This window comes from Protobothrops mucrosquamatus, unplaced genomic scaffold (assembly GCF_001527695.2).
Source record: "Protobothrops mucrosquamatus isolate PMUCROS unplaced genomic scaffold, P.Mucros_1.0 scaffold5, whole genome shotgun sequence".
NCBI classification, from domain to species: Eukaryota; Metazoa; Chordata; class Lepidosauria; order Squamata; family Viperidae; genus Protobothrops; species Protobothrops mucrosquamatus.
Genome location: NW_015386392.1, coordinates 2,794,863 through 2,808,015, shown reverse-complemented (window position 1 = coordinate 2,808,015; position 13,153 = coordinate 2,794,863). Strand labels below are relative to the sequence as shown.

Genomic DNA, 13,153 nt, shown 5'->3' with positions numbered 1-13,153 from the left:
CATATAAATACACAATAATTATAAAATATTACATATATACACACACACAAACAAACAAACATATAAAACAATAAAAACAATATGAAAATAATCAAAGCAACAGGGAAGGAGAAGAAAAATGGAAGCAGAAACAATAACTTTTTAGCATTTGCTGAGAAGGCCTGAGCAAAGTCACATGTTCAGCTGGCATCTGAAACATGTTGCAACAGACACTTCACAACTTTCAGGGAAGAATTTTCCAGAAGGTACTAGGAGAAGCCAACACAAAGCAAATCTACCTGTGAGTGGCATTCTGCAGTTCTAAGTAAAAGCAGCAGCAGCAATCCCCTCCCCTCCCAATTTCAACGCTGCAATGGCAAAGACTATCCATTAGATGTCCTGGTATTAAAATGTTCATGACTTTATGCATCATATGCACAATCTTTAATGCTGCTTAGTAGCAAACTGAAAGCCAGTGCAATTGCTTCAATAAATACACAGCATGTACCATGCCGGGTACCATATTCAGCAACTTGACCAACATATTCTGCAGTAGCTGAAGCCTCTTGACCCAAGGGGTAAGTCTGTTCAGCTTGTGCCTTTGAATAATCCAAACATAAGATTACCAATTTGTGAACAATAATGGGTAGGCTGGTTTTACTATCACCAATTGGGCTGGGGCCTGTAAGCTTATCTATAGCAATTCCTTTTTCCTGCCATGGGCAGAGAATGATGGTATTCCATCTCCCCTCCCTCCCAAACTGCACTCTTTTTCCAAATGGGACTTGATGGAGTTCCCTACACTATTTCTTTCTGCCTCCGCCCTCTTTTTTCATCATTCTGTGCAACCTCAGCAGCCATGCTGTAATGCTGTAATGTTGGGGTCTTAGACTGAGAAGCTGCTGTATTCTTTGCAGAGTTGTGTTTTCTGGGCTATTCCTCACTTATTCCTCAGGAACTGCACCCAGATCCAGGATAACAACAGCATACTGTATTGCTTTTCTGGCAGTGAAGCAACTTAGAACTAAGGAGAAACTTCCTGACAGTTAAAACAATTAACCAATGGAACAACCTGCCTCCAGAAGTGGTGAATGCTCCAACACTGGAAGTTTTTAAGAAGAGACTGGACAGCCATTTGTCTGAAATGGTGTAGGGTTTCCTGCCTAAGCAGGGGGTTGGACTAGATGACCTCCATGGTCCCTTCCAACTTTATTATTATTATTATTATTATTATTATTATTATTATTATTATTATTATTATTATTATTATTATTATTATTATTATTATTATTATTATTATTATTATTAACCTGCATCCCAAAGGTATTAGTCCTGATTTTTGGTCTAGGCTGGCCCTCTGATTTCACTGGTGGCAATTATCATGGTCAACTTAGAAACAGTTTGTATCTTTATTTGAAGTAAATCTTTAATCCAATAAAATGGTCAAGCTTGTGCATTAAGCATTGTGCCATTTTTTACTGCACTTTTATGACAATGCTTCTCAGAATTTTCATTGAAGTGGTTCTCATATTGTGCAAGTATTTTACAAGTACAAGGTAAAGATCCCACTGAATTGAATTTCAGTTCCTGATAAGCATACTCATTTCTGTATACTTTTGCTTAATGAAATCTGGAAGTGATATATTATGGCCTTCTGGGATACTTTTCCATTTCCCAGTTAAGACTATACAGGTACTTATGACCACAAGTGAGCCCAAAATTTCTTTTAGTAAGCAAAACAGTTGTTAAGTGAGTTTTGCCCCATTCTATGACCTTTCTTGTCACAGTTGTTAGATGAATTGCTGCAGTTATTAACATAATTGTTAATTGAATCTGTCTTCAATGATTTTGCTTCTTAGAAGGTTGCAAAAAGTGATCACGTGACCCTGGAACATTGCAACTTTTTTGTTAAAAAAAAAAAAAAAGGGTGCCGGAACTCACACACGTCATACAACCCACCTTGCCTACCCTACAAGGTTCCATCCAAAAAAAGGTGCCGGAACTCCATTCTGGGCGTTCTATGAGAAAAAAAGCCCTGGCAACCAATATAAATACATGCCAGTTGCCAACCATCCGAATTTTGATTTATGTAACCATGGGAATGTTGCAATGGTGGTAAGCATGAAAAACGGTAATAAGTCACCTTTTTTCTCTGCAAACTACATGGACAAGTTAACATGAGTTTCCCTCATTAAAGAAATGGTATGCTGTTATTTTTTTTCCCAAGATTGTTTTTTTTTTACTTCATAATTTAACCAACAACTCTGGTATCTCTTGGTTATCTCCCATTCAAGTATCAATCAGATTCATCCCTTTTAGGTCTTTTTGGCTATTGTTTTGCTACATGCTATCACATGCTTGGCTCAAATTGAAAGGAAACAAATAACTTAAATGGGAAATAATTACTGAAGTTCAAACAATATTTAAAAGTTTTATCTATAAAAATAACAGATTAATCTACACCACTTCAACATAGATATGGAAAAGTTCCATTTTTTAAAAAATATTTCCCAGTAATAAATGCTTATGCCAAGCTATGAGCCCTACTGCCTTTAGGACTTCTGCATGCTTCTAGCTTGCCAACAGATGCGGGGAGGGAGATGGGGGGGGGACTTTGGATTCACAGGTGTTCTTATCACCGTGAGAAAGCTAGAGCTATGGAAGAATTTTTTTGGCAAAACAAAGTTTCTTCTCATAACAATTACTGGGAGATGTATTGGACAATGTGACCTGAATTGTCAGAGAGGAGGAAATTCATTCTTTTAATTACTTGCTTCCCGCTTTTTCTTCAAAGCTAGCTTTCACTTTGATCCTACTGAAATGATTCTGCTCAATAAAGATTACATTAGAGGACTTAATGCCTCTGGTATTTTTCTTAGTTGGGCTTTTCAACCAGAAATTGATAACATGTGTGAAAACATTCAAAAATGATATGAAGCTTGATGTTGTACAGAAGGATATAAAATCATCTTCATTAAATATAAAAGTACTTTAAAAGCAGTTCAGCAACACTGGGTGAAATTCAATACTGCAAAACAATTTGGGGCAATACTTAGAATCCCAAACCATTTTCATTTTAAACATCTGGGTGTTTCCAGAAAGAAGATATTGGGTAGGGGATGAGGAAAAAGTTTATTTAAGTCAAATATATTTACCTATCAAAAAGCTTCTTCATCATTATTTAGTTTAAAAATGCATTTTGACACTCATACAATCTTTTAATAGAGGGCTCACATTTAAAAAATAGACACAAATTAAGTACAAATCTTATCATTATTCTTCTGGATCTTGCCAACTCAGCCACCGAGTAGATAGTGCACTAATTGTCAGGAAGTTAGTCTTCCAAACTGAAGAAACATATATCATTCCAGGGATGACCAAACCCTGAAATAAGCCCATTTTGTCCAAAACACTCTGTCCAAAACATTTTGTCCAAATCTCACTGAAATATCTCATATGTCATGAAATTGCAATAATTAAGCATCACAACTAAACACAGATTTGATCCAAAAATCAACCCACAATCTTACAACCAAGTAAACAGAGTATATTAGAGAAGGAACAAAATCAGTTTTCTGACATTATCAAAGAAAACTCAGATGGTACAAGGAAAGCCTACCTTTTCCTGTCAATTGAAAATCAGCTATCAGCCTCACTGGAGAAGAAAAAGGAACTCATTTAATATATGTCATACATCCATAGTTTCACAATTGTGAGAGCTGAAATCTACACATCTCAAAAGTTGCTGAGGCTGAGAAACACTGGTGTAGTGATTAAGATGCTGGCCTTAATCTGGTACAAAAAATAAATTACTTTCAACCTTTCACTTACAATCTAATTTGAATCCTTCATCTTCCAATAGCTTTTTGAAATGTTAAAAATTATTAGATTTTCCATTTCTTTTTCTAATCTGACAGTGTACCGTATAATATTATGTTTTTAGCTATTACTTAAGATAACTATGTGATATTTTGAGAAAATAAAAAATACAGATTTTTTTTTAAAAATGTGAAACAACTATTTTACTAAATAAAATAAAATACAGTCTTATGTATGTTCAAATTATACTTACTGGATGAGTAGATATGTTGTGTTCAGTTCCTTACAAAGGTAAAACTTCAATCACTAATAAAATCACAATGGTGCAAACAGGTAATCCTCAGTTAGCAATGATCATTGGAATCAAGAATTCCTCACTAAGCGAAAGATCATAAAGCACAATGTCACAGTAGCAAGCTGATTTACAATGATAGTTCCAATAGTGGTCATTAAATGAAATCCATGTGGTTATTAAGTGCAGCATCATGATTGCCATTTGTGACATCCTATTGGCTTCCCCACTGATTTTGCTTGTCATAAGTCAGCAGTAAAGGCTGCAAACTGCAATCATGTGACCATGGGATGATGCAAAGCCATAATTTTGAAAACTAGTGTAAATCTCCTCATTCAATGCTTTTGTAACTTAAAGCTGTTACTGGCAAATGGGCATTAACCAAGGATTACCTGTATAAGAATTTGTATTAAAACTGGACTAGCTAAAGGGAAATGTGCAAAATGCAGATTTGTGGCTGTAAAATAGGAATTTAGTTTTCAGTCTTATTCTGCCAAATCTAAATCCTTTCTCCCTGCCTGTTGAAAGTTATAACTCAAAAACTCGTCATAACAAATCAAGCACCTTTTCAGCTAATGAAAAGCTCTCCCTCCTTCCAGCCTTAAGCAGTAACGAGAGAGAATGAATAGGGAATGACCATGCAAGCTCTATGTTCAGCATGTATAATATGTAGATATGTGTACACAGTCTCTATGAAGGATCCTTGAATCAGATAGTCCTCAACTTAGGACTCATCATTAGTGACCATATAAAGTTACAATGGACTTCCCTGAAATTCCTCACATACGCCCTCCCCCAAAGACACAACTGTATGTTGGATGACAGCATTCGGCTCGCTTTTATAGCCATTTGCAGAATCCTATAGTCAGGTGGCTACATTTTACAATGGTTTTGCCAAAAACCAGTATTCGCTTTTGGTTTTTGGCAAAACCATCCCATAACAAACCATTGGGTTAATGATCACTACAAAAAGCTCGTAAAATTGTGTTGGTCATTTGGATGTCCCATTTTATAACTAACACAACTTACAACCATGATGGGCAGGCTGCATTATGATTTAAGTCGAAGAGGAAAAACAGATTAGGCAACACTTGACTCAAAAACAGTAATTGTGACAGGGATCCTGGAATCCTAGTGCAGGGCTTTTCAACCAGTGGTACGGGTACCATCTGTGGTACATTGGCACCTGGCAGGTGGTACGCGACCATCCTAAAAAAGTGGTAGCGGGGGAGGGGAATGAGCTGAACCGGTGGCAGCACCGCACAAGCCTGAGCGACAGATGGCTGGAGCTGCAGGGCTGTCAGGGCTTAGTGGAAGCGCCAGGATCGGCGCCAGGCTCCACCTGGAGCTCGGCGCTGATCCTGGTGCTTCTGCTGAGCCCTGAAGAAGCACCAATCAGCTGGAAAGCAGCACTGATCCTGGCACTTCTGTTGAGCTCAGAAGAAGCGCCAATCAGCTGGAATGTTACAGCATCTCCAGGGTCTTGTGATTTACATTCAGATGCTTGGCAACTGATTCATATTTTTGACGGTTACAGTATCCCAGGGTCATGTGAAGTGACCAAAACCTGCTGCAATCACCCAGCAGATGGGGGGAATAAAAACCAAACACCCCCTCGGACAGGAGGAAGAGCGCCGCCGGGTGGGCAGGCAGGTGTCTTGCTCGGCTGTGGCTTGGGGGCACTTTTTTCTGTGCTACTGTAACTTCGAACAGTCACTAAGCAAACTGTTGTAAGTCGAGGACTACCTGTACTTTATCACTTTTTTTTGGGTCATCAAGTTTTTGACACCTTGCTAGGCGACTGGTGGTACTCAGATGTTGCCATATCTTAATATGGTACAATGGGTGAAAAGGTTGAAAAGCCCTGTCCTAGTGGATGATCACTTAAATATGAGCCAGTAGTGTGCAGCAGCAACCAAAAAAGCTAATGCAATTCTTGGTTGCATAAATGGAGGGATAGAATCAAAATCATTTGAAGTAGTAGTCCCACTTCATAAAACCTTAGAAAGACCACACCTGGAATACTGCATCTAGTTTTGGTCACCACATTGCAAAAAAGATGTTGAGACTTGGAAAAAGTGCAGAGAAGAGCAACTAAGATGATAAAGGTCTGGAGACTAAAACACATGAAGAACAGTTGCAGGAACTGAGTATGGCTAGTTTAGAGAAAAAAAGGACTAGGGGTGACATGAGAGCAGTCTTTCAATATCTCAGGGGCTGCCACAAAGAAAAGAGGGTCAATTTATTTTCCAAAGCACCAGAAGGCCAGACAAGAAACAATGGATGGAAACTAATCAAGGAGAGAAGCAACCTGGAATTAAGGAGAAACTTCCTAACAGTGAGAATAATTGACCAATGGAACAGCTTGCCTTCAGAAGTTGTGGGTTCTTCACCACTGGAGGTTTTTAAGAAGAGACTGGACAGCCACTTCTCTGAAATGGTCTCCTGCTTGAGCCGGGGGTTGGACTAGAAAACCTCCAAGGTCCCTTCCAGCTCTATTTTGATTTGACTACCTGTGCTGCAGAAGAATTTGAACTTTTCTCCTATTTGTCTGTTATACAAAGATTGTATACAAAGTTTTCCAACCTCAGCAACTTGCCCATGTTAATATGTGGACCTCTGTGGAATTGCTCAGAATTCCCTAGCCAGCATGAAGCTCTGTGTCTCTGAGGAAGGGAGCAGCTCATAAAAATCTATGGCTTTTAATAACATTTGTTATTTGGAAAAGGTGCTACCAGATATATCTGATCTTTTGCTACCATAATCTAATGTGATTTTCCCCTTACAAGATCACATTATAAAAATATAGGAAATGAATCAATTTATAATATCTTAAGTAGATTTCTAGAATAATTAGTGATAAAAAACAAAACAGATCAGATTTCACTTAAGGATTTATAGCCCAATTTTTACAAGTTGGTGAAGCTAGGTTCAACTTACCTTCAACAATTTATTCCACTTTACCTGCATCATTTTGAACAAAAGAATTAATATGCAGTAGTAAATCTGTGTGGTCTCTGCTTACCAGTTTAGAAAAGGAAACCTCAAAGAATAAATGCTGTTTTATATATTACTAACTGCTCCTTGTTCTTAAAACTGTCCTGAAGAGAAATGGATGTAAGCCAACAGTGCAGCAAAGTGAGTTACTCAAGACAGATTAAAACTCTGCAGCCTGCAGGAACCACTGAAAAAAAATGAGAGGTACAGGCTGGTGCTTAAGTTTTTAGAAAAGTTATGATCTTGGATCATAAGTATCAACTAACTATAGTAAATGCTTTATTTAGAATAGAATAGAGCTAGAAGGGACCTTCTAGTCCAGTCCCCTGCTCAACCAGGAGAACCTATACCATTTCAGATTTATATATACCATTTAAAACCTGCAAATATACTGAAATCAGAAACAGAAAAAAAATGAAATATATACCAACAATAAGATCTGTCCCTCAATTCACCTGAGGAGACATTTGTGAGAATTAAACTTATGCCTATGTAATAATAACAGAAAGCTCAAGGAATGCTACAGAATTACTCATTTTTATCATTATTTTATCTATGAAGCAGAACAAAAAATTCTTTTCTTAACCATACCATTATGTTACCTTATTAAATCATTTTTATTGTTGCCTAACAATTTTAAACTGGTTCTTATACTTTGTAAATCACTGGGGCAGTAATTTTCCTCCCTTTGTATGAGAAGGCATTGTGAAATATTAAAACATAGAAATTTTAATACATCAAAACGAATGAGATAAATTTCAGATTTCTCTAAATTAGATATCATTATGTGCAAAATATAACGCAGTTAGAAAATAGGGCATATTTTTAAATGCATTTAATACAGTTAAATCCAGGAAGTTTATAGGCTCTGCTTTCCAATTGACCAAAAAATGGCCTGATTACTGCATTTTTTCGTGGGAGATATGGAATGAAAGGACTCTCTGCCTGCGCACAACAGTTCTGTTATTTCCAAGCAGCAGGCTTTTATCCCTGTAACACACATAATTTTCATGATTTCTACTCTTAACCTTTTAATTACTCTCCCCTATATGATCTCTCAAATGTCACTGTGGCAGTTTTAGGATCATAGAAATTAATGGCAAATTATTTCTGAAGAGCGAGTGTACCTTTTGCCCAATGGGGGAAATCCTAGGAGGAAAGCACAAAATGGGATTCTGCTTAAGGTGTCTGTAGGAACAAATTTCATACCCTCCACTATATAAATCAAATGATATATACTGATCTTCCTGACGTTAGAGATGCAAAACCATGACTCATTAGTATCCCTTATGCAGTCCCCAGATTGATAGGGTAAAACATTTGTGCTCTTTTTTTTTTTGCATTTGGGGTGGTTTGGGTGTAGTAAAAGAACAAAATGTGTCCTTCAACCATTTGAAATACCTCTTACAATATGTCTTGGCCCCACAAAATTTTGGAATATGACTCCCACTGTTTGAACACAAACCTAGTGTACCATTCAAGCCATCTGAAGTTGCACAGCCCCAACAGAGATAGTTGTAAACACACCAACTGACTTTTGCATGTCAGTCTACTTTATCAGGAAGAACAGTTATGGAAAAAGGGACCTGTTATTGGTAAGACTGTCTTTTCAATGTGGTGTCTGCCCATTGTGTATGTGCAAGCTAAGAAGATGTGAAGATGTGAGAAACTAAGAAGATGGGGATCCAAAGGCAGACTCTATCAGGGCTGCCTCAGCCAGAGGAAATTGACTGTTTCTTGTGACCAGCTTGCCCACTTCTTTAATTTTCCAAAAGGATGTAAAAATCATGCTACTCTTTGGGCAGTTCAGTTAAATGGGGTAACCAATACTATAATCTGGTTTTTAATGTTGTCATTTGCTACTGAAGCTGAATTGTTTTAACTGGGTACTAGTTTTGTACTTTGCACCATTGTGAGCTACCCAAAATCTGTGACTGAGCTGAAGAAGCACACAAATGCTAGCAAATAAATAGACAAATAAATTTCCTTAAACCTGAATCCAGCACTTTAAAAAAAAAATCCCCGCAAATTTTCCCTAATTAAAAAACAACCACCTGAAATGGCTCTATGAAAAAGATTATAGTGAGAAGACACTTTGGATTTATTCAGTGGAAAATACTGTAGTCAATTTCTAAAATGAAATTTAGAAATGGCAAAAGTTGAGGGGATGTCTTTTCATTTAATGAAAAAGGTTTATGAAAAAGATTACCCTTAACCAGTGGGTTAAGGGTAAAATGACAAGCAGATTTTCAGCAGAAATATATAGAGACCTGGCTTCTACCTATTTTGTAACAGTAACCTTTTTTAAACATAGTTATGGCATATTTAAATGAGAGAACAAAACACCAAATTCCTTGTATTTTGCTGTCGGTTCTTCAGGCCAAGGTCCATGTAGTATACTGTATATACTCCAACATAGTCAATTAATGTATACCCTATAAATGATTTCAAAATGCAGCAACTAATTTTAGTGTTTGTAAAGCAATAATCTAAATTAAAATTAAAAATGTCTAGCTTCTCAGAAAAGGTAATTTTTAAAAGCAAATACCTGTCTCAATTAATAGACTTATTGCCCACTGGAGTGCAATTATCTATAGTCATCCCACAGTGAGATCTGTGTACAACTTCCTCAAGTAAGCAGCAGTCAACCAACATCAGAAATAGCTTTCAGGAGGTGGTCTAGGAACCAAATGTACTTAAATTAATTTTAGCACAGGGAATTTCTAAAGTCTCCTTTAGAAATTATGCTTATTTACCCAAAGCAGATTCTCTGTGCACAGTAGGTCTTATACCTTACTGTTATTTTAGGAATGCAACTTCAGAATTTACTTTGCATTTTAAAAAGTTTTTTTATTAAACAAGCAGTTGGATGAAGTGGAAAAACAAAGTAACTCTTTGCTCAAAGTAACTCTGCCCATTATTTATAACATTTGGGGCTTAAAATGTTTCAAAGGGAAACAGAAAATAAATCCTTTCTTAAATGAACTGATAAAAAATTCAGTTGTAAGTACATATATAAAAATAGAAGTTGGTAATCCAGTAAATTAAGTAGTTTTATCCAAAGAAAACCTTCTGAAGTCTCCAGAGTTTCAAGTGATGGTTTAAATGAATCTTTTATGTTATATATTTAAGAGCTTCCAATTATTTATATCTTATTTCAAAGATCTTACATGTATTAAATTTCACTGATTACTGCAAAAAGAATCCTATTCTAAATTTATGTTTATCCTAGTTCAAACAAATATATTTCAAAGCAAAAAAAGATTTGTAGACTGTGCATACAGGAATGTTGTTTCCACAACATCATTAGACAAGTTTTGGATCTTGTTTTTAAAAACAGCAAGTATATCATTCGCTAGCCATGGTGATCTCTTGTCTCGTAAACTCCAGGTAGGATTACTGCAATGCATTATTCATGAGGTTGGATCTTCAAATCATGCAGTATCTTGATATAAAGTCTATTATATCAATTCTTATGGAATTACATGGCTGATATATGTTACTAAGAACATTCAAGCATTAAGGTTAAATTTCAGCATTAAAGCTGAATAATTTGCTATCCAAATAAGTTACAAAGTGCCCACCCCTCTTTTATCTTTCCCACTTATTATTTTGCAAAAATAATAATAAATAAAATATACATTTATAAATGAGAACAGGTCAGTAGGACCATACTAGAAATCAATTGCCATTGATTTATGAATTCATCAATATTAATTACCTACAACCAGTTGTATATACTTAATTAACATTCTACGTTTTCCATATATGACTCCCCCACTTCATGCTTTCAGATAATTTAAAACAACTTAGTGTTTGAGTCCACACATTATGCTAAGCTAGTGTTTGCTTTAACCATGATTTGCTGAATCAGCCCCAATGGCTGAAAGAACCACACATCATGCTAAGTCATGCTAAAATACATTATGTCTTAGTATGAAATGTGATCTAAGCCTTCATTTCTTCACTTCTCTAATCTGGTAAGAAATATGCTAAACAATGCTCAATTGGAGCATATAAAACAGTTAACAATGTTTTATTAAAGATGTTCCAATATAAGATCTTGATGTGGCTGTACACTTCCTTGGTATTATACCTATACAAAGACTTCTAGAGTAAAAACCTAGAATGTCAGATGATTATTATTTAACCCACTGGCTCTCAATTCAGAACATCGGATGCTATTAGAGTATGTTAGCAATGTTGCATCTGACACTCACTGTTAGAAATGTGTTACTTCTTTTAAAAGTAATTTTGATTCAATAATCTTGCCTTGTCTTGTCCCAAAAAGTCATCTTGCCAAAGAGAACCTGAATGCATATCAGAAGAATTGTGATGTAGCAATTGCATGAAGCAAGTTGCCTCTTTAGTGAGTTTTTACAGGAGATAGTGAAAGGACACTGGTTTAAACTACATTAAAAAAGTCTTACTCACTATGAGGATTTATGTAGAGAAAATACTTTTAGAGGGTTAGAGTAGACCCAATGCATAAAACACACCTTCTATGGAAGTAGGTCTATTTCGGGGGACTTGGAGAACAAGAAATGAGAAGTATCAATCCTGTACCCAGGCTTATAGCTACTGTTTAACTATCTCTTTCGCACTATAGTTCACAATTACCCTACCTTTGTCCAGTGTCCATTCTATTTTTCACATTACAGACAATTCACACAACTGCACACTAAAAGGAGCAGTGTTTTTCCTATCACCGTATCCCCCTCAAAGACAAATTGGTTAAGGAATTAAAAGGGCTTTTAGCAAGTTAAATTAATGCCACAGAAAACAAGTCCTGCAAATCTTTACTGAGGATTTGTTTTTCACCATTCAACTATTTAATTATAGTCAGTGACTAGCCAAGATAAAACACAGAACACACACACACACACATATATATAAAGCAGAAGCAGTAAACAAATCAGAGGCCTAAAAAACCTGTGATTTTTTTTAAAAAAAGGATTGAATAACCTGATATAAATATAAAAAATAAAATAGAATGAAAATAATTTCTTCATGTTCCCACTCTTAAGATTTGAACACCTTACACCTTATAGAAATTACTGCAAATAAAAACTTAACAGCTGGTAGGTTTACATGCTTTACAGTTTGCAATACAGAGTCCTCAATTTACAGCCCTTCATTTAGCAATCATTTAAAGTAATAATGACACTGAAAAAAATGACTTATGACTGGTCTTCGCACTTATGACCATTGCAGCATTCCCATGGTTACAGGAGCAAAATGTAGGTACTTGGCAACTGCATATATTTATGGCAGTAGCAGCATCCCAGGGTCATATAATTTGTGATCTTCCCAGCTAGCTTTCGAACAGTGAAGTCAATGGGGGAGGCTAGATTTGCGTAAAGATTGTGTGACTCATTTAACAATTGTGGCAAAAAAAAAATGTAAAATTGGGTGTGACTCACAACAACTGCCTTGCTTAGCAACAGAAATTCTGGTCCCAATTGTGGTTGCTAGTTGAGTGCTACCTGTATTAGATAGGAAGTACAACAGAACTACAAGATGCACCCTTGTGGTCATAATTATATTTTTCCATTGTCCCTTTTATATAGTATACATGCAGGTATATCTTTACCTCCACCTAACAACCACCTTATCTGTTAGCAAGGAGAGGCAATTCAGCGTGTTAATTGGTCTTTTTTTTCCCCCAGAGCAATTCAAATTCCAACCCAACATCTGATCCCTTGAGCCTTAAAACCAGAATGCCGCTGGAATTATCTGCTTCTTCGGAAGCACACAGAAAGTCACAAGTGCGCTTACAACAGGAAAGCCGAAGGATGGTGCTGTAGTCAGACATACGCCTGCACCATCTCGACCACCTGCTCCACGACAGACCGTCAAAATCGTCCGGCTTCGGGGCGGCGGGGGGAGAGGGGATAAGGACCATTTTCAGCAGATTTTCCCACCAACAAAATTAACACCTGATGATCAAGATGCAAGATGGGGGGGGGGGGGGGGCAACCCAGCCTTACCTCCGGATCTCCCCTCCCGTCCAAACGGGGCATGCATTATTAAAGACCACAATAACCACCGACTACAGCGGGCCGC

The 13,153-nt window shown here is 36.7% G+C and overlaps 1 protein-coding gene across 2 annotated transcripts in view; it reads right to left on the bottom strand.

Moving 5' to 3' along the window:
- The window catches only part of PRKAG2 (protein kinase AMP-activated non-catalytic subunit gamma 2), a 236,948-nt gene that overhangs the window by 29,598 nt on the left and 194,197 nt on the right, over nucleotides 1-13,153 (bottom strand). The gene's annotated exons all lie outside the window — the stretch shown is intronic.